The 26,933-nt window shown below is 36.4% G+C and overlaps 1 protein-coding gene and 2 pseudogenes across 3 annotated transcripts in view; 2 read left to right on the top strand and 1 right to left on the bottom strand.

Annotated features, from left to right (window-relative positions):
- LOC145507595 (uncharacterized) overlaps positions 1-26,933 on the bottom strand; it is a 77,663-nt gene that overhangs the window by 29,078 nt on the left and 21,652 nt on the right. The gene's annotated exons all lie outside the window — the stretch shown is intronic.
- Positions 1,113-11,709, top strand: LOC145539542 (olfactory receptor 10AG1-like; annotated as a pseudogene).
- Positions 17,206-19,568, top strand: LOC145507572 (olfactory receptor 10AG1-like; annotated as a pseudogene).

Raw genomic sequence — 26,933 nt, 5'->3', positions numbered from 1 at the left:
GAGGGTGTTTGCTATGACCACTGCATTCTCTTGGCAAAACTCTGTTAGACTTTGCCCTGCTTCATTTTGTACTCAAAGACCAAACTTATCTATTACTCCAGGTATCTCTTGACTTCCTACTTTTGCATTCCAGTCCCCTATAATGAAAAGGACATATATTGGGTGTGTTAATTCTAGAAAGTCTTGAAGGTCATAATAGAACCATTCAATTTCAGCTTCTTTGGCATTAGTGGTTGGAGCATAGCCTTGGATTACTATGCTATTGAATGGTTTGCCTTGGAAACAAACAGAGATCAGTCATTTTTGAGAGTGCACCCAAATACTGCATTTCAGACTCTTTTGTTGACTATGAGGGCTACTCCAGTTCTTCTAAGGGACTCTTGCCCACAGTAATAGATATAATGATCATCTGAATTAAATTTACCCATTCCCATCCATTTTAGTTCACTGATTCCTAAAATGTCAATGTTCACTCTTGCCATCTCCTGTTTTACCATTTCTAATTTACCTTGATTCATGGACCTAACATTCCAGGTTCCTCTGCAATATTGTTCTTTACAGCATCAAACTTTACTTTCACCACCAGACACATCCACAGCTGAGTGTTGCTTCCACTTTGGCTCGGCCTCTTCATTCCTCCTGGAGCTATTTTTTCACTCTTCAGTAGCATATTGGGCACCTACCAACCTGGAAAATTCATCTTTCAGTGTCATGTCTTTTTTCCTTTCCATACTGTTCATAGGGTTCTCAAGGCAAGAATGCTGAAGTGGTTTCCATTCCCTTCCCCAGTGGACCACACTTGGTCAGAACTCTCCACCTGTCCATCTTAGGTGGCCCTGCAGGGCATGGCTCATAGTTTCATTAAGTGAGAAAAGGCTGTGATCCATGTGATAAGTTTGGTTAGTTTTCTGTGATTGTGGTTTTCATTCTGTCTTCCCTCTGATGGATAAGGGTAAGAGGCTTGTAGAAACTTCTTGCTGGGAGGTACTGGCTGTGGCAAAATCTGGATCTTGCTCTGATCGTGGGGTTATGCTCAGTAAATCTTTAATCCACTTTTCTGCTGATGGGTGGAGTGTTGTTCCCTCTCTGTAGTTTGGCCTATGGTAGGGGTAATGACAGTAATGGTGACCTTCAAAAGGACTTAGGCCAGCATTCCACAGCTCCCACTGGTTGTTGTATTCAATATTCATTGGAAGGACTGATACCGACTGAAGCTGAAGTTCCAATACTTTAGCCACCTGATGTAAAGAGCTGACTCATTAGAAAAGACCCTATTGCTGGGAAAGATTGAAGGCAGGAGAAGGGGACAACAGAGGACAAGATGGTTGGATGGCATCACTGACTCAATGGACATGAGCTTGAGCAAGCTCCATGAGATGGTGAAGGACAGGATAGCCTGGCGTGCTGCAGTCCACGGGGTCTCAAAGAGTCGGACATGACTGAGTGACTGAACAACAACATTGTAGTTTTATTACTAATTTTTTTTTTTTAAAGAATTCTCCATACCGTTCTCCATAGTGGCTATATCAACATGCATTCCTACCAACTGTGCAACAGTGTTCGCTTTTCTCCACATCCTCTCCAGCATTTATTGTTTGTAGATTTTAATGATGATCATGTGTGTATTGTGGCTGAGTACTTCGGTGTTTCAAGGATGCTTTGCTTTGGTATGCGTGTACTCAACACACTCTCATCTGATATATGAACTTCTTGGGATATGGACTGCTGAAGATACAGACACGTTTCACTATTATTTTGTAATATTTTAATATTTTCCTGGTGTCAATGGGAGATTGGCAAGAAAGGTCTAACTTTAGAAAGATCTATCGATCTATTGATATTTTAAAGAAAAGTGTTGCATGTTGGGAGCCGCGTTAGGCATTACTGACAAAATGGAGGCACAGCCCCAACCCCCTCTCCTCATCCCGCAGGCACGGTCCCGGGATGAAGAAGTTAGGTCTTGTGATTCTGACTTTTCCTTTCCTTCCTTCAGTTGAGTTGACTGGAAATAGTGTTAAGGTGCTTATTGTTCTTGCGAGGAGCATGAGAAAGCATAAAGCCTTCTGCAGTTATGCCCAGGAAATAACCCATAAAGTTAACTACTGACATTTGTTCAAGGATCTTTACAAAGAATGTTCCAGGATGAGCATGTAGGTCGCAGCTTGAGGTCATGGGAAAGATTGTTATCTGAGACCTGCTTGTGAGGGAAATGTTTATGGCAAAAGAAGTTTGCTGAGTTTAGGATTTAGGAATAATTAAGAATAGTTAGAAGCTAAAAGTTTAAGGAATGTTGTAGTGTTGGCATATTTTACTATAGCTTATAGAGATTAGGAATTTTAGAGATACTAATAGCTAGAAGCCTTTTTAGGAGATAATGAACTTAGGCTACTAGGCCGCTAGCAGGATTTAGAAAGATAAGAAATAAACTGAGGAATGTGGTGTGCAGCCCAGAGATAAGCATGAGTTACAATGTAGTCACAAGTTGAACATAGGATACTTAAGAGAAAGTAGATAATAGATAGTAAACCTGATTCTGAGAGAATCGCTAAAGCAGGAACTCTGGTTGAAGGGCAACAATGATTTCTGGAGACAATAAATCTGGGTGAGGGGGAACTGGAGATGTCAAACCTCTGACCTAATGCTTTTGTCAAAGTATAAAAGAAAACCTGATGCTTGAAATAAACATGCAGTCCTGTACCTTGTGTTCTTGCCTGGAGAATCCCAGGGACGGTGGAGCCTGGTCGGCTGCCGTCTATGGGGTCGCACAGAGTCGGACACGACTGAAGCGACTTAGCAGTAGCAGCACCTGTACCTTGAGTCAGAGGCTGCATCATTCTCTGCCTACATCGCTCATCCCTTCAGGCCAATTCCCTGGCTGCTGGAGCTGGACTCCGGCAGTTGCATGTTTCTGTTATTTTGTTTTTCATAAATATAACTTTTTACAGTCAGACATTTGATGATCTAAAAGCGTTTTTTTAGGCAAATACCTTATTTTTAAAATAATATTTAACTTTGTCATCAACATTGTTCTGCTGTTATATGATCTTTGATATTCAAAATCATTGTTAAATCTGTAGGCTTTGCAGATTCTTTAAAACTTGGCTCACTGCAAGTATGACACTTTCATGATTATTTGAAATAGCATCCCCAAATAGGAAAAATTAATTCAAGAGCTTGTGATTAATAGTAGCTACATCAGTACTGATCCGTGGTTATTTCAATGTCTTTCCTTTGAACAACTGAGTCATAACAAGTTCTTATAACTAAAATTGTATTATTAAGATTAAGTCTGCTAAATATGTAAAATGGGACTCATAAGGAGAAAATAAGTTGTCTTCTTGTCTCAACAAAACATTAATATAAAACTGAGGTGTGGAAGTATTTGTGAATCACATATTCAAAAAAGTGAAATGTATATAGACAATACAAAAACTCCCCAAGATCAGTAGCAAGAGAAGAAGCAACCTAATCAACAAATTGATAGATACTGTAATAGAGACTAAAACTCTTTGATAGATACTTTACTAAAAGGATACACAGAATTCAAATAATAACACAAAACTTGCTCACTATCTTCAGCATTTGCATTTGCATTTTGAAATGCAAATTAAAATTAAAATAAAATTATGATACACATGTACTTTAATGGCTAGAATTAAAATAAAATAAAAAATCACAAAATAATATAACAAAATTTGTGAGTAAATATATAAACCTTGAATAGTGATACCATTCCATGTATGGACATAATGTTTCTAAAATACATTTTTCATCTTTCTAATCATTAATCTTTATAAAGTATAAAAGTATTCTTGCTTTTTATAGTTAAATCTAATATTGTTTTCCATTACATTTTGTGAGTGAGTGTCTATGTGTGATTGTGTATATGTGTGTAATGGAGCTTGTCATTGTGGTGGTTTCTCTTTCTGAGGAGCATGGGCTTCAATAGTTGCAGCTTGCAGATTCTAGAGTGCAGGCTCAGTAGTCATGGTGCAGACTTAGCTCTCCCGTGACATGTGGAATCTTCCAGGACCAGGGATCGAACCTGTGTCTCCTTCATTGACAGGCAGTTTCTTATCCACTCTACTACCATGGAAGACCCTTATTTCTAAATTTTAATGACAGAAAAATAAACTTCTCTTTAATTTGAGACACTGTGCAATTGCATTTTTAAAAAATCTTTATTTTATATCATAAGCAATATGTAAATGTCTGCTTTTACAATGCTTATATTCCTTAACAATCACAAAAATGCTGTTAGAGAAGTAGAGAGTTTTGAAAAGGCACGGTATGGACAGATATGATTTTGGTTGTTACACAAAACTTCTTGCTGCTGCTGCTAAGTCGCTTCAGTCATTTCCGACTCTGTGCGACCCCATAGACGGCAGCCCACCAGGCTCCCCCTTCCCTGGGATTCTCCAGGCAAGAACACTGGAGCGGGTTGCCATTTCCTTCTCCAATGCATGAAAGTGAAAAGTGAAAGTGAAGTCATTCAGTCGTGTTCGACTCTTCGCGATCCCATGGACTGCAGCCTACCAGGCTCCTCAGTCCATGGGATTTTCCAGGCAAGAGTACTGGAGTGGTTTGCCATTGCCGTCTCCAAACTTCTCGAGTGGCAGACAAAATTGTTTTATTCAGATAGAAAGTGAGCTGGGAAAGGAGCTGTTCCCAAGAGCAAATAATATCTCCTATATAAAGGGCTTTATCTATTATGTCAGTGTAATACATTTTAGGTGCTGACTAACCTCATTTCAAGTAAATGTGAATTTCTCAACTGTCAAAATAAACAAACAAACAAAAAATCTTTGTCATGTTCTCTGTCATTTAACTCTACCTATAAGGGGAAGCATTATATTTAACAATTCAAACAGCTAAGTGTGGATCATTTTTGTCCAATATCAACTTATTTTTGCATATATATGTATGTATTTAGCATCAGCAAGAGAATACTCATTTTGGAAAATTAAAAAAAAAGTAATTGTTGCTATTTAATTTCAAATCAAATTCAGATAGCATTTTGATACTTTTCTGATTGTCATCATTATATTATCAAATGAGAAATAATAAAATACTTTGTAACATCTGGGCTAATATACCAATGATTACTGACCTCTTCAACATTTTTGTCATTTATAATCTTTTTAAGTGCTAACACTTGTAGTGATTTTTTGTTGCACATATATTTAGGTAGTTTTCATGTATTAAATCTGGGGCTATTCCATTAAAATTAATTGTATATAACTAAAGAGAAAAATAATAAATGAACTTTCCTAAAATGGGTTTGCATCCTATTATTAAAGAGACTCTATACTTGTTAAATTTAAATTTTATGGTAAATGAAATGGAAAATAATAATGAGACATTGGAATGTTTTCATTTTTATATTTACATGCTTATCCTAAGGATACAGGCTTCGGAATTGTAATCACAAATTCTAGATTTGTATTTCCTGTCTTCAATTTGATTTTTTAAACTTGCCTATACATTTTGATGATAGATGGTGTATATGTTAATCATAAATCTCACACCAAAGATAAACATTGCAGTGGAAAGGTCAGAAAAATAAACATGAATTATTTGAGTAAATACAAAAGTGGCTATGTATGCTGAATCATTTAGTAATTTTCTTTCTGAGTTGTAGAAATAAAAGCATCTAAAGGTTTCCAGAAATCAGAAACCAGCAGCTATGCTATGAGATTTGAGAAAAGTAATTTTGATGAGGTTGAGTTTAGATTAAGTATGATTTGGATGGGATTTGAATAATTGCAATATGTCTTACATTATAAATGACTTTGCATTGATAATTCCATTGATTTTAACAAAATGTCCCATTTGACAAAAAGTTGAAGCTAAAAAGGATTTTAGTAAATGTGGAACACTATGTTCTTAATATCAAATTCTGTTATTCTTGATTTTTCTTTTTTTTTTTTTTTTGGCACCTTAGATTCAGTATGATTTTCAAATGTACTACCCTACTTGAACAGTAGAAAGAATTGAGAGACAGGACCAAAGAAGCAGAGAAGACCTTACATAAAGAGCAGATACGATAGAGAAAATCAAGCAGGTGGAATTTTCTGAACATTAACAGCTCTTCAAATGTAGGTGCATGATGTAAGCCAGTCTAAAAAGATTGGAAATTAATTCAAAAAACAATTTTAATCAGTGTTCCAGTAATATACCCTACATTGAATTAAATAGATAAATGTTATTAGCTTTCTTTTTCTAAGTCACAGAATTCCTCGGGAAGCCCACAGTTTTGATGGACTATTGCTTCTGCCCCATGTGTGTCTACATTTCTGTAGCCAAAATGTTGATCATTCATTATGACTTAAAACACTTTAGAATATGGATATAGGTGTGCCTCTTCTTTGCAGTGACTGTTTCCATGGACTTCCAAATTAATTAACACATACCATGAGAGCTATGTATGACATACTGAAAATAATGAAATAACTTGATATTTTGCAAAAGTAAGTGAAAAAAGTGCAATTTCTAAATACACACACACTCACACACAGACATATATGCAGAGAAGGCATGGTTGAGCTGTACCAGGAGGGAAGGATGGTCAATTTGAATTTTGGGTAAGTATCCTTGTTTACATGTTGAGGACTATTTTGACAAAGCAAACATGTTGATTCATTTTAATTATTAATTCAAGAAGTTAGTAAGTCACTTTTTGTGGAAGAAACATAATACAGATTGCATACAAAGACACACTGATGATCAAAAGCTTAAAACCTAGATATAGCAAAGAAAAAAGATGACTTAAAGATGGACAATCTCAACCCAAGGCTTTCACATGCATGAACTAACACTCACATAGGACCAAAACAAAACAAAACAAAACAATTAATTAATTAAAGGTATTCAGCAGAATTGTTGCAATTACTGAAGTCCTTTGTAATTTAAGAGGCTCTCAGATAGCTGTTGTGGTGGATGTATTTCTTACAGTAAGTGTGTGACAGGTGAACATTCTAGTTTGAATGTTTTAATGAATATAAATGCTATATGAACATGCCTCTTACCCTTATGAGAGTTCCTGGACAGGAAGACCAGCTTAGAATTCTTTGAGCAGAAAAATCTGAATAAAAATTATCAATGCTGAATTTGTAGACACTATATTGAAATACATAGTTTTAAAAATTAAATACCATTCAAAAATATTGAGAGGTTAGCTGATGAACTTTGTTTTATAATAAAATAGCTAAATATGCAGAATGTCAAAGTTAAAAAGATGTTGGAAATATGACTGAAAAAAAACTGATTTTTAAAAATTAACTTTATGTATCCCTAAAACTATTTATATTGCTTAGGACATTTAAAAGAGTAAAAAAAAAAAAAATTTGAATTGATAATGAAAAACAGAATGGAGAAGTGAAAAGAACAACACTTCAAATGAAAATATCAAGTTATTTCACAAAGGAACTTAAATTCAGAATTTGTAATTTTGAGTGTTCAGATGAATAGCAAAATTACAATTTTGCATCTTCAGAACTAAATATTGTATATAGCAGAAAAGAAAGATTAAAAGTTTTTTTTTTAATTTACAGATAGATTTAATAATGATGAAAAACATACTTTATCACACATTTAGAGTACCTGGTGTTATAGGTTTGGTTTTTGTAGGAAATTGAAAAATAGAAAGCTGCAACATCCCGTTTTATAAATAAGAAAACAAGACCTAATGAAAGTGAAATAATAGTACCTCTGATTGGATCATTCCCACAGGTGAAATATGAAGATATGGAAGCAAAAGACAACATATCCAAAGTGATGGAATTTGCACTCATGGAGTTTTCTGACCTTCCAAACCTTCAATGGCTATTATTTGGGGTGTTCTCCATCATTTACATCATTATCTTTATTGGAAACAGTCTTATAATAATAATAACTATGCTTGACCCTGCACTGCACAAACCCATGTATTTCTTCCTGGCAAACTTTTCCTCCTTGGACATCTGTTACATGTCCGTCACTCTCCCTAGGATTCTGGTGAACCTTTGGACTCAGGACAGAAGCATTTCTGTGCTCAAATGTGCTTCTTCCTTATCCTCAGAACCACTGAGTGCTTCCTCCTGGCGGTGATGGCCTATAACGGCTGTGTGGCCATCTGTGACCCTCTGCACTATCCCCTGGTCATGACCCCAAAGACGTGCCTCCAGCTGGCTGTGGGCTCCTTGGGTCAGTGGAATCCCAGTGCAGACAGGGCAAATGTGCCAGATCTTCTCTCTGAGTTTCTGTCGTTCGAACTAGATTAACCACTTCTTCTGTGACATTCCCCCCATTCTGAAGCTGGCCTGCGGAGACACTTTTGCACATGAGCTCTCAGTCTATGCAGTAGCTCTGTTGTTTGTTGCTGTACCTTTTATGCTGATCCTTGCCTCTTACAGCAAAATCATTTCCACTATTCTGAGGTTGCCAACCGCCAGAGGACAGACTAAAGCCTTCTCCACATGCTCTTCTCACCTGTTGGTTGTGGTGTTATTCTTCGGATTTGCTGTCATTATCTACTCAAGACCAAAAGCCAGTCATTCTGCAGGAACTGACAGACTCCTCTTTCTGTTCTACACCATAGTGACTCCGATGTTCAATCCCATGATATACAGCCTTCAGAACAAGCATGTGATTGCAGCACTGAGAAAATTATTACTTAAAATATAGTGTGATGAGGTTAATTATCAGTGCTTTATCTACTTGCATGTAGTTATCAGAGAATCATTACAAATCTCTACATTCCTCTGTTAAGAAGTTAACAACTTCTAGTTTATAATGTACTTTTCAGTTCAGTTCAGACGCCCAGTCGTGTCCGACTCTTTGCGACCCCATGAATCACAGCATGCCAGGCCTCCCTGTCGAACACCAACTCCCGGAGTCTACCCAAACCCATGTCCATCGAGTCAGTGATGCCATCCAACCATCTCATCCTCTGTCGTCCACTTCTTCTCCTGCTCCCAATCCTTCCCAGCATTAGGGTCTTTTCCAATGAGTCAACTCTTTGCATGAGGTGGCCAAAGTATTGGAGTTTCAGCTTCAACATCAGTCCTTCCAATGAACACCCAGGATTGATCTCCTTTAGGATGGATTGATTGGATCTCCTTGCAGTCCAAGGGACTCTCAAGAGTCTTCTCCAACACCACAGTTCAAAAGCATCAATTCTGCAGCGCTCAGCTTTCTTCACTGTCCAACTGTCACATCCATACATGACCACTGGAAAAACCATAGCCTTGACTAGACGGACTTTTGTTGGCAAAGTAATGTCTCTGCTTTTAAATATGCTATCTAGATTGGCCATAACCTTCCTTCCAAAGAGTAAGCATCTTTTAATTTCATGGCTGCCATCACCATTAGCAGTGATTTTGGAGCCCAAAAAAATAAAGTCTGACACTGTTTGCACTGTTTCCCCATCTATTTGCCATGAAGTGATGGGACTGGATGCCATGATCTTAGTTTTCTGAATGTTGAGCTTTAAGCCAACATTTTCACTCTCCTCTTTCACTTTCATCAAGAGGCTCTTTAGTTCTTCTTCACTTTCTGCCATAAGGGTGGTGTCATCCGCATATCTGAGGTTATTGATATTTCTTCCGGCAATCTTGATTCCAGCTTGTGTTTCTTCCAGCCCAGCGTTTCTCATGATGTACTCTGCATAGAAGTTAAATAAGCAGGGTGGCAATATACAGCCTTGACATCCTCCTTTTCCTATTTGGAACCAGTCTGTTGTTCCATGTCCAGTTCTAACTGTTGCTTCTTGACCTGCATACAGGTTTCTCAAGAGACAGGTCAGATGGTCTGGTATTCCCATCTCTTTCAGAATTTTCCACAGTTTATTGTGATCCACACAGTCAAAGGCTTTGGCATAGTCAATAAAGCAGAAATAGATGTTTTTCTGGAACTCTCTTGCTTTTTCGATGATCCAGCGGATATTGGCAATTTGATCTCTGGTTCCTCTGCCTTTTCTAAAACCAGCTTGAACATCTGGAAGTTCACAGTTCATGTATTGCTGAAGCCTGACTTGGAGAATTTTGAGCATTACTTTACTAGCATGTGAGATGAGTGCAATTGTGCGGTAGTTTGAGCATTCTTTGGCATTGCCTTTCTTTGGGATTGGGATGAAAACTGACCTTTTCCAGTCCTGTGGCCACTGCTGAGTCTTCCAAATTTGCTGGCATGTTGAGTGCAGCACTTTCACAGCATCATATTTGAGGATTTGAAATAGCTCAACTGGAATTCCATCACCTCCACTAGCTTTGTTCATAGTGATGCTTTCCAAGGCCCACTTGACTTCACATTCCAGGATGTCTGGCTCTAGGTGAGTGATCACACCATCGTGATTATCTGGGTCATGAAGATCTTTTTTGTACAGTTTTCCTGTGTATTCTTGCCACCTCTTTTTAGTATCTTCTGCTTCTGTTAGGTCCATACCATTTCTGTCCTTTATTGATCCCATCTTTGCATGAAATGTTCCCTTGGTATCTCTAATTTTCTTGAAGAGATCTCTAATCTTTCCCAATCTCTTGTTTTCCTCTATTTCTTTGCATTGATTGCTGAGGAAGGCTTTCTTATCTCTCCTTGCTATTCTTTGGAACTCTGCATTCAGATGGGAATATCTTTCCAAAATGTACTTTTAGATACTTTAAAATAATAAACCAAAATTTATTGTGCTTAGGTATATACTAGGCAAATTAATCTATCTTCAATACTCTATGTCTAAAAATAATCCTTCTTTATGAATAAAAGTGTTATGTGCATCATTTCAGAGGATGAAATGGTTGGATGGCATCACCGACTCAATGGACATGTGTTTGAGCAAACTGGGAGATAGTGAAGGACAGGGAAGCCTGACATGCTGCAATCCATGGATCACAAAGAGTCAGACTTGACTTAGCCACTGAACAAAAACAACAACAGAATTCAGTCTGCTAAGATTTTTGGCTCAAATATACTGCAAATATGCAAGATTATTTATGTACATAATTGCTTACTAATCCACACCTGTACTTGTTGGCTTTCCTTGATTCTATGGCATAGTAACTGCTCATTAGCAGTTAAATAATGTGTGACAGAGGGATTGAATGAATGACTGAAGAAATGAACACTGCTATGGCTTATCTCAGACTGATGCTAAAAAATCTAGAGATTTCAGAGAACCACTAAACATTGGTTATTTAACCCACTATACCCTCATGTGGAATAACTCCAATCAGAATACCAAAGGAAAGGCTTTCATGCACTGAGTTCTAAATCAGAGCTAAACCTTCAGTAATATTCAAATGAAATATCAGTAAACATGTGTATCATTGTGAACTCAGTGTTTATTAACAAGGGCAGGATTATACCATTACAAAATTCCTTGCGATTTTTATATTTCCTCCTTTTATTTCTCTAACTCTTTTCTTCCCAAACTTTTGATTCACATGGGGTAGCCCCTAGAAATTATTTCTTGACATTTAATTTTTTTTTGTTTTCTATCCATTAGCAGCTAATATATTTTAAATTGACAGGAAAGAAATTTATGATATGGTTCATAAAAACAATGGACTTTATCTATACTTTTTTGAAATATTAGCCAAAGATTGCCATCTGGGGCTCCATTAATCTCTTGAAGTAAAGACCAAACATTAGTCTCTTGTATCTTGTTTTTCCAGATTTTTAAACTACACCTGCTTTCTGGACAGCAGCATTTCTTCACCTCTGGCCACCTGATTGGGCTACCCAGTATATGACTTGGTGAGATTAGATTCTCTGTTATGTTAAAACAATGGCTTCAAAATATATACCACCAAAAATGTGTGTTTAATGAGACAAAAAACATGCACATTCCTGTCTGGATTCATTTTGGTTGAATGTTGTTATATGTTGAAGATTGCTTTTCACAAGGGACATTTACACATTGTTTCTTTAGCAATAGTAATAGTTTTGGCATAATGCCCTTCTAAAGAAAATACGTGTGAAAACTAAGCTTAATTACCCATAAGAAGGTAGTAACAATTATAATAACAAAAGCCCATTTCAATAAAAATTTATGACGTATAGAAATACGTGTCCTTAGAAGATACATAAAAGTTTTAAACATCGTATCTTTAAGCTGCAAAATTGCATGTGGCCTTTGTTGTGTGTGCTTAGTCTCTCATCATGTCCAACCCTTTGCAACACTTTGGACTGTAGCCTGCTAGGCTCCTCTGGATTTTTCAGGCAAGAATATTAGAGTGGGTTGCCATTTTGCTCCTCAAGGAGATCTTCCTGACCTAGGGATCAAACCTGTGTCTCCTGCGTTACGGATGTATTCTTTAGCCGCTGAGCCATGAACTACAATTCCTAAAACCTTCTATCTGCCAACTGTCTCGATATATTACTCCCTTCAGTAATATATAGTGAATTTCAGTAATAAGAACTAAAATTGTAGTAAATGTATTCAAATTTCTCTTTAGACACCTTACTCTCTCTCTCTTTGGAACAGGATCATGCTAAATAAGATTGTCAAGGAACACTCACTCTTAAATAAGAAAAAAAAAGTACTTTTCAGACAAAAATGGGGAATAAGTCACTGCATAATTACCATTCTTATTATGTTATATATGTATCTATGTGTGTGTGTATATATATATATATATATATATAACATTTCTATAAATACTACAGATCATCATGCATAAGAATGTTGCTGCTGCTGCTTCTAAGTCACTTCAGTCGTGTCCGACTCTGTGCGAGCCCATAGAGGCCAGCCCACCAGGCTCCCCTGTCCCTGGGATTCTCCAAGCAAGAACACTGGAGTGGGTTGCAATTTCCTTCTCCAATGCATGAGAGTGAAAAGTGAAAGTGAAGTCGCTCAGTCGTGTCCGACTCTTTGCAACCCCATGGACTGCAGCCTACCAGGCTCCTCTGTCCATGGGATTCTCCAGGCAAGAGTACTGGAGTGGGGTGCCATTGCCTTCTCCAATAAGAATGTTACAGCACTTATTATTATATAAAACGTATATTATATATAAATTTGCCTCTTTTGACATTATGGTGAGTTTGCATCTAGCTATAAGACCCATTCTAAGAGGATACCACTCAAATGGTAAGTCTGCTGAAACCATTTTCCTGTTCATGTTGGATGGCTTTCTCTTTTTTTCACTAGTGCAAAAAAGGAGTTGGATATTTAACAGGATGCCTTGACTGTCATAAATTATTGCTTAATTTTTATCCAGTAAGCTTAGTGAATCCTATTTAATGATTTTTTCTGAAACCTAGTGTGCCTTCAACAGTAAAAATAGAAATAATGCAATTAATAAACGTGAAAGTCTGAAAAAGTGTTAGTCACTCAGTCATGTCTGACTCTATGACCACAGGGACTATAGCCCAAGAGGCTCCTCTGTCCATAGAATTCTTCAGGCAGGAGTAATGGAGTGGGTAGACTTCCCTTCTCCAGGAGATCTTCCCTACCCAGGGATTGGACCTGGGTCTCCTGCATTGCAGGCAGATTCTTTACTGTCTGAACCACCAGGGAAGCCAAGCAACAACTAACAAATGTACAAAATTCTTAAATAGATATTTTACTAAAGCAAATAAACAGAAATCAAATAATCACATAAAAGATGCTCATCACCATTAGCCATTATGAAATGTGAATTAAAACCAAGATAAGATTATGCTAAACATAATTTATGTTTTTATGTATTTTAATGGCTAGAATTAAATTAAATTAAAATAAATCACAAAGTAATAACTAAACATTGTTATGTTATATAAATATATAACCCTTGAAGAGTGATCGATTTCCATGCATTGGCATGATTTTCTAAAATATGCTTTTTTCAAATTTCCTTTAATCTTTATACAGGTGCAAATGTATTCCTGCTTCCCATAGTTAAGTCTAATATTCTCTTACATTGTATTTTGTGAGTGTGTTTGTGTGCGTGTGTGTGTAAGAGGTGATAGCGAGTAATTGTTCTGTTACATTGTAACCACTGCTGAGAATCCTCACAATTAATCTGAGAACACCCTTGACTGAGAAGTTTATCCAGGAACTACTTAGAATTTCAGGTTGTTCCAAGTGAGGGAAGTTAACCAAAGAAATAGGGAATCTTAGCCGGTCACATGGCAGGACAGCTAGAAATATTTCCATCCTCTCTTCCTACTTGGAGTGATCTTGCAACTAAAGTTGAGATGAGGGACTATTCCTGGAAACTCTGCATGCTGTTTCCAGAGTGTACATCAAAAAAAGGAATTAGTGATTGATTCCTGTGATCACCAGCTCCCTTTCTGTAGTCTGGGAAGTTAAGAGGCACACCTTGCTACTGTGTGATTGTGTAGACAAGATTCATGGTGAAGATGGCATAACTGCCCCCAACATCCCTGCATTTCCTACTTCTGAATTTTTTCCTACTTCAGAAAAATTAAGTTATCTTCAATTTGAAACATTGTATAATTGCATCCTTTTTAAGAACATCTTCATTTCATATCACAAGTAATACATAATCATAAACTTTTGATTTTACATTGTGTATATTTCCTAATGATCACAAAATACCATAAGAGAGGTAGAGAATTTTGAGGAGTGGTATGAGCAGATATGATTTTGGTTGTTGTAATAAAGTCCTTGAGTGGCAGGGAGAATAGTTTATTTCAATTAGGAGGTAGGTAACCTGGGGAAGGAGCTGATCCCAAGAGTAAATATTTCCTATTTAAAGAACTCTACATGTTAAAACAATAGAACATATATTAGATGCCAATTAACCTCTGTTTTAAATAAATCTGAATTATCTAACTATGAGGGAAAAACTCTCATTCTCTCTCTGTCTTTTCACTCTATCTATAAAGGTAAGCATTATATTTGATATCAATTTAAACAGGTAAGCATGAACCATTTTTGTCCAGTTGCAAATTATTTTTTATATATATCTGTATATAATTAGCATCAGAAAGACAACACTTATTCTGGAAAATTTAAAAAAGAAATTGTTGCATGTAATTGTTGTTGTTTGACTTCAAACCCTAATTCACACAGCTTTTTACTTTTCTGATTCTCATCATTATATTATCAAATGAGAAATTACAAAGTATTTTGTAATACAATGGTCCAATATATCATATTACTGACATCTTCATCATCATCATTATCATCTTAACTGTGAGTATTTACTAATTGATCACTTTGTGTTATACCTCTTTTAAACAGTTTGTATATATTCAAGCTCTTAAAATTTTAATTGTATATTACTAAGGAGTAAGATAAGAGAATGGACTTTATTACAATGAGTATGCATCCTACTAACACCAAGGGAATCATTTGCTTGTTAAAATTAAGTTCTATGATTAATGAATCTGAAAGTATTAAATATATATTGCCAGGTTTTCTTTTTGTCTTTGGAGAATTCTCCTTAAAAGAAAAAGGTTTCTGTACTTCATTCATCAATTTTAGATTTTATTTCCTGTGTTCAATTCGATTTTATAAACTTGCTGTCAATAGTAATAAATGAATTATGACATACCACCTACACTTAATATAATAACCCCCACAGCAAAGGAAATCATTGTTTTAGTGGAAATATAAAAAAAAAATTGAATAATTTGAGTAAAAGAAGTTGCTACATATAGCTGAATTAGCTAATTTTTTTTTCTTTCTGAATAGTATAATAGAAGGACCCAACAGTTTCTAGAAGTCACAGAGGCCAGAACATATGTGGCATAATTTGAGGGAAATTTTTGGTGAGATAGAGTTCAGAAGTGTGGTCCCTAGTGACTCAAATGGCACAGAGTCTGCCTGCAATGCAGGAGACCGGGGTTCGATCCCTGGGTCAGGAAGATCCCTGTGAATGGAAATGGCAACCCACTTCAGTATTCTTGCCTGGAAAAACCCTTGGACGGAGGAGCCTGGCAGGCTACAGTCCATGGGATGGCAAAATAGTCGGACACGATTGAGCAACTAACACTTAAAGTTTTGAAGATAAGTCCAATTTGATAGAATTTGAAAAATTATAATATTTCTTACTTTGCAAATAATGGCTTTACACTGATAATTCCACTTAACAGTCATAAAATGTGGTTCCATTTGACAAATAAAAATTGAGGCAAAACAAGATTTCACTACAGTCTTGCTATCAAGTTCTGTTGTTCTTTCTTTTTCTGGAAATATTTTATTTCAGTATGCATTTCAAATGCATTACACTACTTGAACAGTAGGAATAATTGAGAGAGGGGAACAATAAGAATTGTGAGAAGACCTTACATAAAGAGCAGATACGATAAGAAGAAAGCAGATGACAGTTTCTGAAGGCAACGGTTAGCTCATCAAATGTAGGTGGATGATACAAGCTAGTTGAAAAAAAAAAGTGTGATTCATTCCACAAGACAGTTTTAATCAGTGTCCCAGTGCTATTATCTACATTGAATTAAACAGGTGAGTAAAACATGGTTAAAGTGTCAGGATGAGGTAGTAAAAAAATATTCATGGTTGTCTAGACTTATACAGATGAAACCATTTCTTAGTAATATCACCTATCAGTCACTTGTTACTGATCGTTTTTAACCACACATTTATAGCATTTTTATATTTCTTAAAATAGCATTTTCTTTGGGAGAATTGTATAATAATGAGGCAAGGTTCAAATACCTTCAGTTCCTTAGTATGTATATAGTCTGGAATAGTGTAGATGGTAAAAGAAATTTCTACTTAAATTTCCTTTTCTAAGTTATAGTATTCCTCAGGATTCTCAAGTTTTATATGGACTGTTGCTTTTGCCTCATGTATCTCTACATTTTTGTAGCTGAAACTTGACCACTGTCCTCACTTATTATCCTTTAAGGATATGGATATAGGTGTGTTTCCTTTGCAGGGATTTACTGGCTTTCAAATTAATTAACACATAGTATGTAAGTTACACACAACATACTGAAAACAATGAAATAATTGCTACTGTGAAAGAGTGAGTAGAAAGAGTATAATTTCTAACACAGATTCTTGAGAGTCCCTGGGACAGCAAGGATATCAAACTAGCCAATTCTAGAGGAATTAACTCTGAATATTCATTGGAAGGACTGATGCTGAAGCTGAAGCTCCAATATTTTGGCCATCTGATACAAAGATACAACTCATTGGAAAAGACCCTGATGCTGGGAAAGATTGAAGGCAAGAGGAGAAGGGGGCGACAGAGGATGAAATGGTTGGATGGCATCACTGACTCAATGGATATGAGTTTGAGCAAACTCAGGGAGATAATGAAGGGCAGGGAAGCCTGGCATGCTGCAGTTCATGGGTCGCAAAGAGATGGACTTGGCCACTGAATAACAGCAACTCTCGTACACACACACCACTGAAGGCATGGTGGAACTCTCGCAGGAGAGAGGGGGAGAAAAGGTCTGAATCTGGGGTAGGAACCTTTGCTTAAACCTTGGGGACTATTCTGAAAAAATAACAATCAAACTGATTCACTTTTAATTTATTCAAGCAGTTAGTATATCAAGTTTTCTGGAAGAGATATGCTAAGCCTTGTACAAAAAATGTATAGAATATCCAAATAAATTTATAATCTAATTATAGCAGTAAGAAAAGTATAACATAAAGATGGGCAATCTCTGTTCAATGCATTCTCATGCTTGAACTAACAGACACACACATAACAAAAAAAGGAACGAATGTATTAAATGGTTAGCAGAACAATAGCAATTATAGAAGAAGCGGGTAATTTAGGAAGATTTCAGAGGTGAGTTGGGCTGATGTCTCTTAAAATAAGTGTGTGAGGGGTGAACATTCTTGTTGGAATTGCTTGCTTGAACAGAAGTGATAGATGAACATGCCTCTTACCTCTAGAGTTCCTGAACAGGAAGATGAGTTTAGTTCCTTTTCTTCTGACTGAAAAATCTGAATATAAATTATGACTGCTGTTTTTATAGACCCTACATTGAAATGCATCATTTTAAATATTATTACATGATATTTATCATCCCATAATACTGATTGGTCAACGTGTGAATTTTGTTTTCAGATAAAATGGCCTAAATATGCAAATGTCCAAAGTAAACAGCAGCAGGTAAACTATCACTTTAAAAATTAACTACATGTCAATGTTTGGCAGAAACCAACAAAATTCTGTAAAGCTATTATACTTCCATTAAAAAATAAAAAAATTAAAAAAATAACTGCAGTTGCCCCTAAAAATTTCTTAGATGGCTTACAAATAATTTAATTGTGCAACCAAATTACTTTCACATTGATAATGATTAAAAACAGAATTGAGAGGTAAGGAGCAAAACAGATCAGCCAGAATAAGGAAATGACTGATAGAACTGAATACAAATTCATATTTTGCATTTTTTGTTGTTTAATTGAAGACATATACATTATAAACACATGAGCTTAGATATAAAAAAATATATGATAACCCATGATAGATAAGAGACTGAAGAGATTTATTTTCTTAAAAATATATTTAATATTAATGAAAAATATATTTCACTATACTGTCACACATTTTATCAGTAATAGGTTTTGTTTTTATAGGGAACTGGGAAAATAAGAGGATATAGCATCCTGTTTATACATAAGGAAACAAAAGTGAAAAAATGAAATAACGATATTTCTGATTGAATCATTCCCACAGATGAAATATGAAGAGATGGAAGCAGAAGACAACATGTCCACAGTGATACAATTTGTACTACTTGGGTTTTCTGATCTTCGAAACCTCCAAGGGCTATTATTTGGGGTGTTCTCCATCATTTACGTCATTATCTTAACTGGAAATTGTCTCATAATAATACTAACTAGGCTTGACCCAGCACTGCACAAACCCATGTATTTCTTCCTGGCAAACTTTTCCTTCTTGGAAATCTGTTACGTGTCCGTCACTCTGCCTAGGATTCTGGTGAACCTTTGGACTCAGGACAGAAGAATATCTATCCTGGACTGTGCTGCCCAATGTGCTTCTTCCTTATCCTCGGAATGACTGAGTGCTTCCTGCTGGCGGTGATGGCCTATGACTGCTGTGTGGCCATCTGTGACTCTCGGCACTATCCCCTGGTCATGACCCCAAAGACGTGCCTCCAGCTGGCTGTGGGCTCCTGGGTCAGTGGAATCCCAGTGCAGACAGGGCAAATGTGCCAGATCTTCTCTCTGCGTTTCTGTCATTCGAACCAGATTAACCACTTCTTCTGTGACATTCCCCCCATTCTGAAGCTGGCCTGCAGAGACACTTTTGCACATGAGCTCTCAGTCCATGTAGTAGTTTTGCTGGTTGCTGCAGTGCCTTTTATATTAATACTGGCCTCTTACAGTAAAATCATCTGCACTATTTTGAGGTTGCCAACAGCCAGAAGAGCCAAAGCATTCTCCACGTGTTCTTCTCACCTGTTGGTTGTGCTTTTATTTTTTGTATCTGCTACCGTTACCTACTTAAGGCCCAAATCCAGTCATTCTGCAGGAACTGACAGACTCCTCTCTCTGTTCTACACCATAGTGACTCCGATGTTCAATCCCATGATATACAGCCTTCGGAACAAGGATGTGATTGCAGCATTGAGAAAATTGTTACTTAAAATATAGATTGAAGGCAGGAGGAGATGGGATGATAGAGGACAGGACGGTTGGATGGCATCACCGACTGAATGGACATGAGTTTGAGCAAGCTCCAGGAGTTGGTGATGAACAAGGAAGCCTGGCGCGCTGCTGTCCATGGGATCACAAAGAATTGGACTCCACTGAGTGACTGAAAACATAAATATAGTGTGATGAGTATATTTATAAATGTTTTAGCTGTCTGTCGCACAGTTATCAGAGAAAGATTTTAAATATCTATATTTTCCCTTAAAAACTTAACTATTTCTAGCTTATAAGGTACTTTTAGATATTTTAAAATAACCCACAGTTGTCTGTGCTTAAATATTTATTGGGCTTCCGTGGTGGCTCAGATGGTAAAACATCTGTCTGCAATGCGGGAGACCTGGGTTCGATCCCTGGGTTGGGAAGATCCCCTGGAGGAGGGAATGGCTACCCACTCCAGTATTCTTGCCTGGAGAATCCCCACGGACAGAGGTGCCTGGCGGGCTAATTAGTCAAAGTGTCTTCAATATTTCATACCTTAATAATCCTTTATTGTGAATAAAGAATAATGTTCATGACATACTTTATGAAAAAACAGAATTCAAGCTCTTAAGACTTTTGGCTTAAATATACCTTAAAACATGCAAGATTCTTTACCTAAATCACAGCTTCTATTTTTCCAATTCTATTGTTGGCATTTTTTGATTCAATTGCATGGAACTGACCAGTAGCAGTCAAGTAATGACTATTTGAAGGAGGAATTGAACAAATGAATAAACTAATGCATATTACCTTGCCCTATGTCAGACTTCGGGCAAAATCTAGAAACTTCAAAGAATCATTAGACACTAGGAGTATGTTTATTCAGCCCACTGTACCCTCATGAGGACTTACTTCAATAATCATAATAAAATAAAATCTTTCATGTAGTGAGCACTTTTCCTAATTGCATGTTATAGAAGAATCTCCCTGTTTGTCTCAACACTTTTACTTTGTACATATTTCTATATTCTATGTACCAATTTTGACCCCAAAATAATCTACTTTGAATTATTTCATCACGCCTTCCAAACTACCCCAATGTAATTCATATTTTAAAAATAAAATATATGCATTTTTAATATGAAGAAAATGTTAGAAGTTCTTTTCAGAATTACACAAAGTTTCCACAATTGCGTTTACATTAGTGTGCCTTGCCTAGTCCTCCATATTTTTAGCCTTCTCTAAGTGATATAATTTTTAAACCTTTGAACTGATATTTACAAGGAAAATGAGCATCTGTCAATAGAATCATTAACAGGTATCCTCCCAATTCCATTCAGATGGCAGGGTGGTAAAAATTCTGCCTGCAAGTGCAGGAGATGCAAGAGACACGAGTTCAATCCCTGGGTCAGGAAGATCCCCTGGAATAGGAAATGGCAACTCACTCCAGTCTTCTGGCCTGTGAAATTCCATGAACAGAGGAGCCTGGTGGGCTACACTCCATGTGGTCCCAAAGAGTCGGATACCACCGAGCGACTGAGTGCACACACACACACACACACACACACACAATCAGCAACTCATTTAGAGAATAATTCTGCTGGCAGTTCTTTGGACAGTTATGCTCTTTCGTTGTTTTAGTTATAATAGTACACATGTGTATAAGGCAATATCGTGAAGCTAGTTATATTTCACTTCTCAGTCCATTTGCTTCCTTAAATATCTAGGCAGTAAATATGATGTACTAGGTTTAGTTATTCATTTTATTCATAGTGTCTATATGCATATATGCTGGTTCCAAATAGGAAAAGGAGTACGTCAAGGCTGTATATTGTCACCCTGCTTATTTAACTTATATGCAGAGTACATCATGAGAAACACTGGGCTGGAAGAAACACAAGCTGGAATCAAGATTGCCGGGAGAAATATCAATAACCTCAGATGTGCGGATGACACCACCCTTATGGCAGAAAGTGAAGAAGAACTAAAGAGCCTCTTGATGAAGGTGAAGGAGGAGAGTGAAAAAGTTGGCTTAAAGCTCAACGTTCAGAAAACTAAGATCATGGCATCTGGTCCCATCACTCCATGGGAAATAGATGGGGAAACAGTGGAAACAGTGTCAGACTTTACTTTTTTGGGCTCCAGATTCACTGCTGATGGTGACTGCAGCCATGAAATTAAAAGACGTACTACTTGGAAGGAAGGTTATGGCCAACCTAGATAGCATGTTTAAAAGCAGAGACATTACTTTGCCAACAAAAGTCCATCTAGTCAAGACTATGGTTTTTCCAGTGGTCATGTATGGATGTGAGAGTTAGACGGTGAAGAAAGCTGAGTGCCACAGAATTGATGCTTTTGAACTGTGGTGTTGGAGAAGACTCTTGAGAGTCCCTTGGACTGCAAGGAGATCCAATCAATCCATCCTAAAAGAGATCAATCCTGGGTGTTCAATGGAAGGTCTGATGTTGAAGCTGAAGCTCCAATACTTTGGCCACCTCATGCGAAGGGTTGACTCATTGGAAAAGACCCTAATGCTGGGTAGGATTGGGGGCGGGAGGAGAAGGGGACGACAGAGGATGAGATGGTTGGATGGCATCACCGACTCGATGAACATGGGTTTGGGTAGACTCCAGGAGTTGGTGATGGACAGAGAGGCCTGGCGTACTGCAATTCATGGGGTTGCAGAGAGTCGGACACGACTGAGCGACTGAACTGAACTGATATGCATATATACCTTCTAATTAAATGTTTAGTATGTTTATATACTTTTATTTATAGTCTGTAATGTAATCTAGGATGAGGATTATAATGGTGATGATGAAGATGACGATCTAGATGGAGAAAACGATAGTAGTTTTGTTTCTGAAATTTAGGAAAGCAGGAATCACAATGTCATGGAAATAGTGCTGTTCCCTAAATTCACAAAATGTCATGTGTAAAGCAAGTGATTCACTTACACATATACATGTACCTTTTCTGTTTCAAACTCTTTCCCTGTTTACATTGTTACATAATATTGGGCAGCACTCCCTGTGCAGTAGGTAGGTCTTCATTCAACATCTATTTTAAATATAGCAGTGTGTTCGTCACATCTTTTTTTTTTAATTCTGCATGTAAATGATATCATGTGATATTTTTCTTTCTATGTCTGACTTCACTCAGTATGACAATCTCTAGATCTATCCATGTTTTTGCAAATGACATCACTTCATTCCTTTTAGCAGCTGAATAGTATCAGGTTTTAATACTTTTAATGTGTGGGTTATGACTGACATTTTGGATGTGCCAAGGGAAGTGTGCTTTTCTTTTCTGTGTGTGCATTCAACCCAACTTCATCCAATTTCTGAACTTCTGTGGATGTAGACAGCTGTGAATATAGACACATTTCATAAGCATTTTGCAAGAATTTAATATATCCACAATGTCAATGGGAAGAATAGTAAGAAAGGCCCTGGAATGACCTATTGATATTTCAAATAAAAGAATTGCATGTTTCTGTAAGTGTGGCTTTCATAATTATGATATTCCACAGCAAGGAATTTGATGATCTGAAAGCAACTGTTAGACAAATCTCTTACATTTTAAATAATATTTCATTTTGTAATCAATTTTGTTATTGTATAATTCTGACATGTAAAAGCATTGTTAAACCTGCAGGCCTTGAACTTTTCTTATAACTTGGTTCATAACAAGTATGACCCCTCCATCATTACTTGAAATAGTAGCCCAAAGATAAAAATGATTTCAAGAGACATTATTAATAATGCCTGTATATGTACTGATAAGTACTTATTTTCAATCTATTTTTGTTTTGAATATTCATACAGTCTTAATAAGCTCCTACATCTAAAATTTTATCATGAAGATAAAGTCAGCAAAATGCTTTTGAAAGATCTCTAAAGGAAGAGTAAGTTGTCCTAATCGTCTTCAGAAATATAAAGTGAAAGTGAAAGTCGCTCAGTTGTGTCCTACTCTTTGTGACTCCATGGACTATACAGTCCATGGAATTCTCCAGGCCAGAATACTGGAGTGGGTAGCCTTTTCCTTCTCCAGGGGATCTTCCCAACCCAGGGATCAAACCCAGGTCTCCCTCATTTCAGAGAGATTCTTTACCAGCTGAGTCACAAGGGAAGCTGAAGAATATTGGAGTGGGTAGCCTATCCTTTCTCCAGCGAATCTTCCTGACCCAGGAATCAAACCAAGGTCTCCTGCATTGCAGGCAGATTCTTTACCACATGAGCTATCAGGGAAGCCCAAATAGAAAATACAAGCTAAAAAGGAAAATATTTGAAAGTCACACATTTCACATAAGAAATGTATAGAAAGATTATGCAAAGAACTCTCAAAACCGACAGGAAGAAAAGAAGCAATCTAACATCAGCATACAAGATTTTTCTTTTTTCCTTCATTGGAGTATCATTGCTATTCAATATTGTGCTAGTTTCTGTTGTATAATGAAGTGAATTAGCTATATGTATGCTACGTCCCCTCCCTCCAACCCCTGACATCCCATCATCTACGTCACTGCAGAGCACTGAGTTGAGCTCCTTGTCAGATTCCCACTAGCTCTCTGGCCATCATCAAAAAATCTACAAACAAAAAACACTAGAGAAGGTATGGAGAAAAGGGAACCCTCTTGCACTGTTGGTGGGAACTTAAAATGATACAACCACTGTGCAGACCAGTATGGAGGTTCCTTAAGAAACTAAAAAGGAAGAACTGCCATTGACCCAAGAGTTCCACTATTGGGCATATACCCTGAGAAAACCATAATTCAAAAGGACACATGGACCCCAATGTTCACTGCAGCACTACTTACAACAAGCAGGACATGGAAGTAATATAAATGTCCACTAAATATACAAAACTCTTAAACAGATATTTTACTAAAGCAGATAAGCAGAAGTCAAATGATCACATAAAGGATAGTCACTGTCATTAGTCATTATCAAAATGCAAATGAAAACAAAAAGGAGATTATGCTACACATGTATTTCAATTGTTAGAGTTAAATAAAACAAATTACAAAATGATATAATTCAAAATTGGTGTGTATATATATAACTTTTGAATAGCTTTCAATGCAGGGCATCAGATTTCTAAATTATCTCTTTATTAATCTTCATAAGAATATAAATCTATTTCTACTTCCTATAGTTAAATCTAATATTTTTCTCCATTGTATTTTGTAAGTTTGTGTCTGTGTGTGTTTGTTTGTGGTGTGTGGTACAGACAATACTGTACCTTATAGTCTCTGTACTGAGAGTTGCCACAATTAACTTGAGGGCATCTTTGGATGAGGAAAAAATACAGTAAGTTCTTGGAGCTTTAGTTTGTGACAACTGAGCACAGTTGATAGAAATGGGAGTCTTGGCCAGAGATATGGCAGCACAGCTAGAAATATTTCCGTCCTCTCTTCCAGTTTAGTGTGATATTGTAACTAATGTTGATATGAAGGATCATGCCTGGAAATTCAGTATTCTGTTTCCAGTTTGTACATCTAAAAAGGAGTAAGTGAGCATTCTTTTGTATCCGCCTGTAGTCTGGGAGGCGATAAGGACTACCTAGCTCATGTGGACGGAGAGATGGAAGATCTATATTGAAGATGACACAACTGCCCCTGACAGTCCTGAATTTCTTACTATAGAATACTGAATATCAGAAAAATAAAATTCCCTGTAAGACATTGTATATTTACATCTTTTTATACTATCTTTATTTTATAAAAATAATATATCATAATAATTACAAAATACAGCAAGAGAAATAATTAATAGAACAAGTGGTATAGACAGGTATGATTTTGCTTGTTGTACCAAACTTCTTGAGAGACAGGCAGAAAGGTTTAGCTCAATTAGGAAGTGACCTGGGGAAGAAGCTGATCCCAAGGGTAAGAATAATTCCTATTTAAAGAGCCCTATTTGTTACGAAGATGGAAGATATTTTAGAGGGCGGTTAAGCCTTGTATCAAATTCTTGGTATGAGGAATTACCTAATTGCCAAAAAAAAAAAAAAAAAAAAAACCCCTCACAGTTTCTATCAGCTTTTTACTCAATAACTCAATTAATAAAGGTAAGGATTATATTTGACTTTAATATAAACAGGTAAGCATGCCTCATTTTTGTCCAATGTTGAATTTAGTTTTAAATGTTCCTATTTATATGTAACATCAGGCAAAAAACACTCATTTCAGAAAATTTAGCAAGGAAACTTTTGTTGTTATTGTTGTTTAATTTCAAAACCCTGATTCAGATAGCCTTTTTACTTTTCTGACCCACATCATTATATTATCAAATAAACAATTACAAAAGTACTTTATAATATAGTGGGCCAGTATATCAAAGTTTACCTACCTCTGCATCACTATCATAATAATTTAAATGCTAACCTTTATTAAGTGATTGCTATGTGTTAAGTATGTATTTAAGAAGTTTGCATGTATTAAATCTGGGGATATCTCATTAAAATTAATTGTATATAACTAAGGGATAAGATAGTAAATGAACTTTATTAAAAGGATTTTGCACCCTATTTACATCAAATCCTGTTTGTTAAAAATAACTTTTATGGAAACTGAATCTGACAATATGAAAGAGATTTTGCTATGTTTTCATTTTAATCTTTAGAAACTTTAAATAAGGAATTCAGTTCAGTCAGTTCAGTCCAGTCGCTAAGTTGTGACCTACTCTTTGTGACCCCATGGACTGCAGCACACAAGGAATTAGACTTCTGGAGTCACCAATTTTAGACTTTTATTTCCTATCTTCAGTTTGATTTTACAAACTTGCTTTCAATAGCACCATGTACATTTTAATGATAGATAATGTACATGCTTATTATAATCCTCACACAGTGGAAAGACCAGGAAAGCAAACATGAGTTATTTGGATAAAAACAAAAGCGGCTACATAACCTGAACAATTTAGTGGTTCTTCTTTCTGAGTGTAGTAGTAGTAGTATCTAAAGGTTTCCGGAAGTTGGAAACCAGCTGGGACATTGCAAGATTTGAGAAGAAAAATTTTGATGAGATTGAGTTTGTAAAACTAAGCGTAACTTGGGTAGGATTTGAATAGCTTTAATATTTCTTACTTTAAATATGATTTTACATTGATAATTCCACTTAAGATTCATAAAATCTTGCTCCATTTGACAAAGAAAAGCAAAGTTAAGAATAAAAAAAATATTTCAATGAATTAAGAACACTGTATTTTTGATTGCAAATTCTGTTTTTTGACTTCTTCTGGCTATTTTTTGAACCTGAGTTTCAGTATGATTTTCAAATGTACTACCCTGTGTGAAAAAATGAAAGTGTTAGTGGCTCAGGCATGTCTGACTCTTTGCGACCCCATAGACTGTAACCCACCAGGCTCCTCTGTTTATGGAATTCTCCAGGCAAGAATACTGGAGTGGGTAGCCATTCCCTTCTCCAGGA

Source organism: Giraffa tippelskirchi, chromosome 1 (assembly GCF_054371585.1).
Source record: "Giraffa tippelskirchi isolate mGirTip1 chromosome 1, T2T-mGirTip1v1.2.pri, whole genome shotgun sequence".
Lineage (NCBI taxonomy): Eukaryota > Metazoa > Chordata > Mammalia > Artiodactyla > Giraffidae > Giraffa > Giraffa tippelskirchi.
This window is presented reverse-complemented; position numbering and strand designations above follow the sequence as displayed.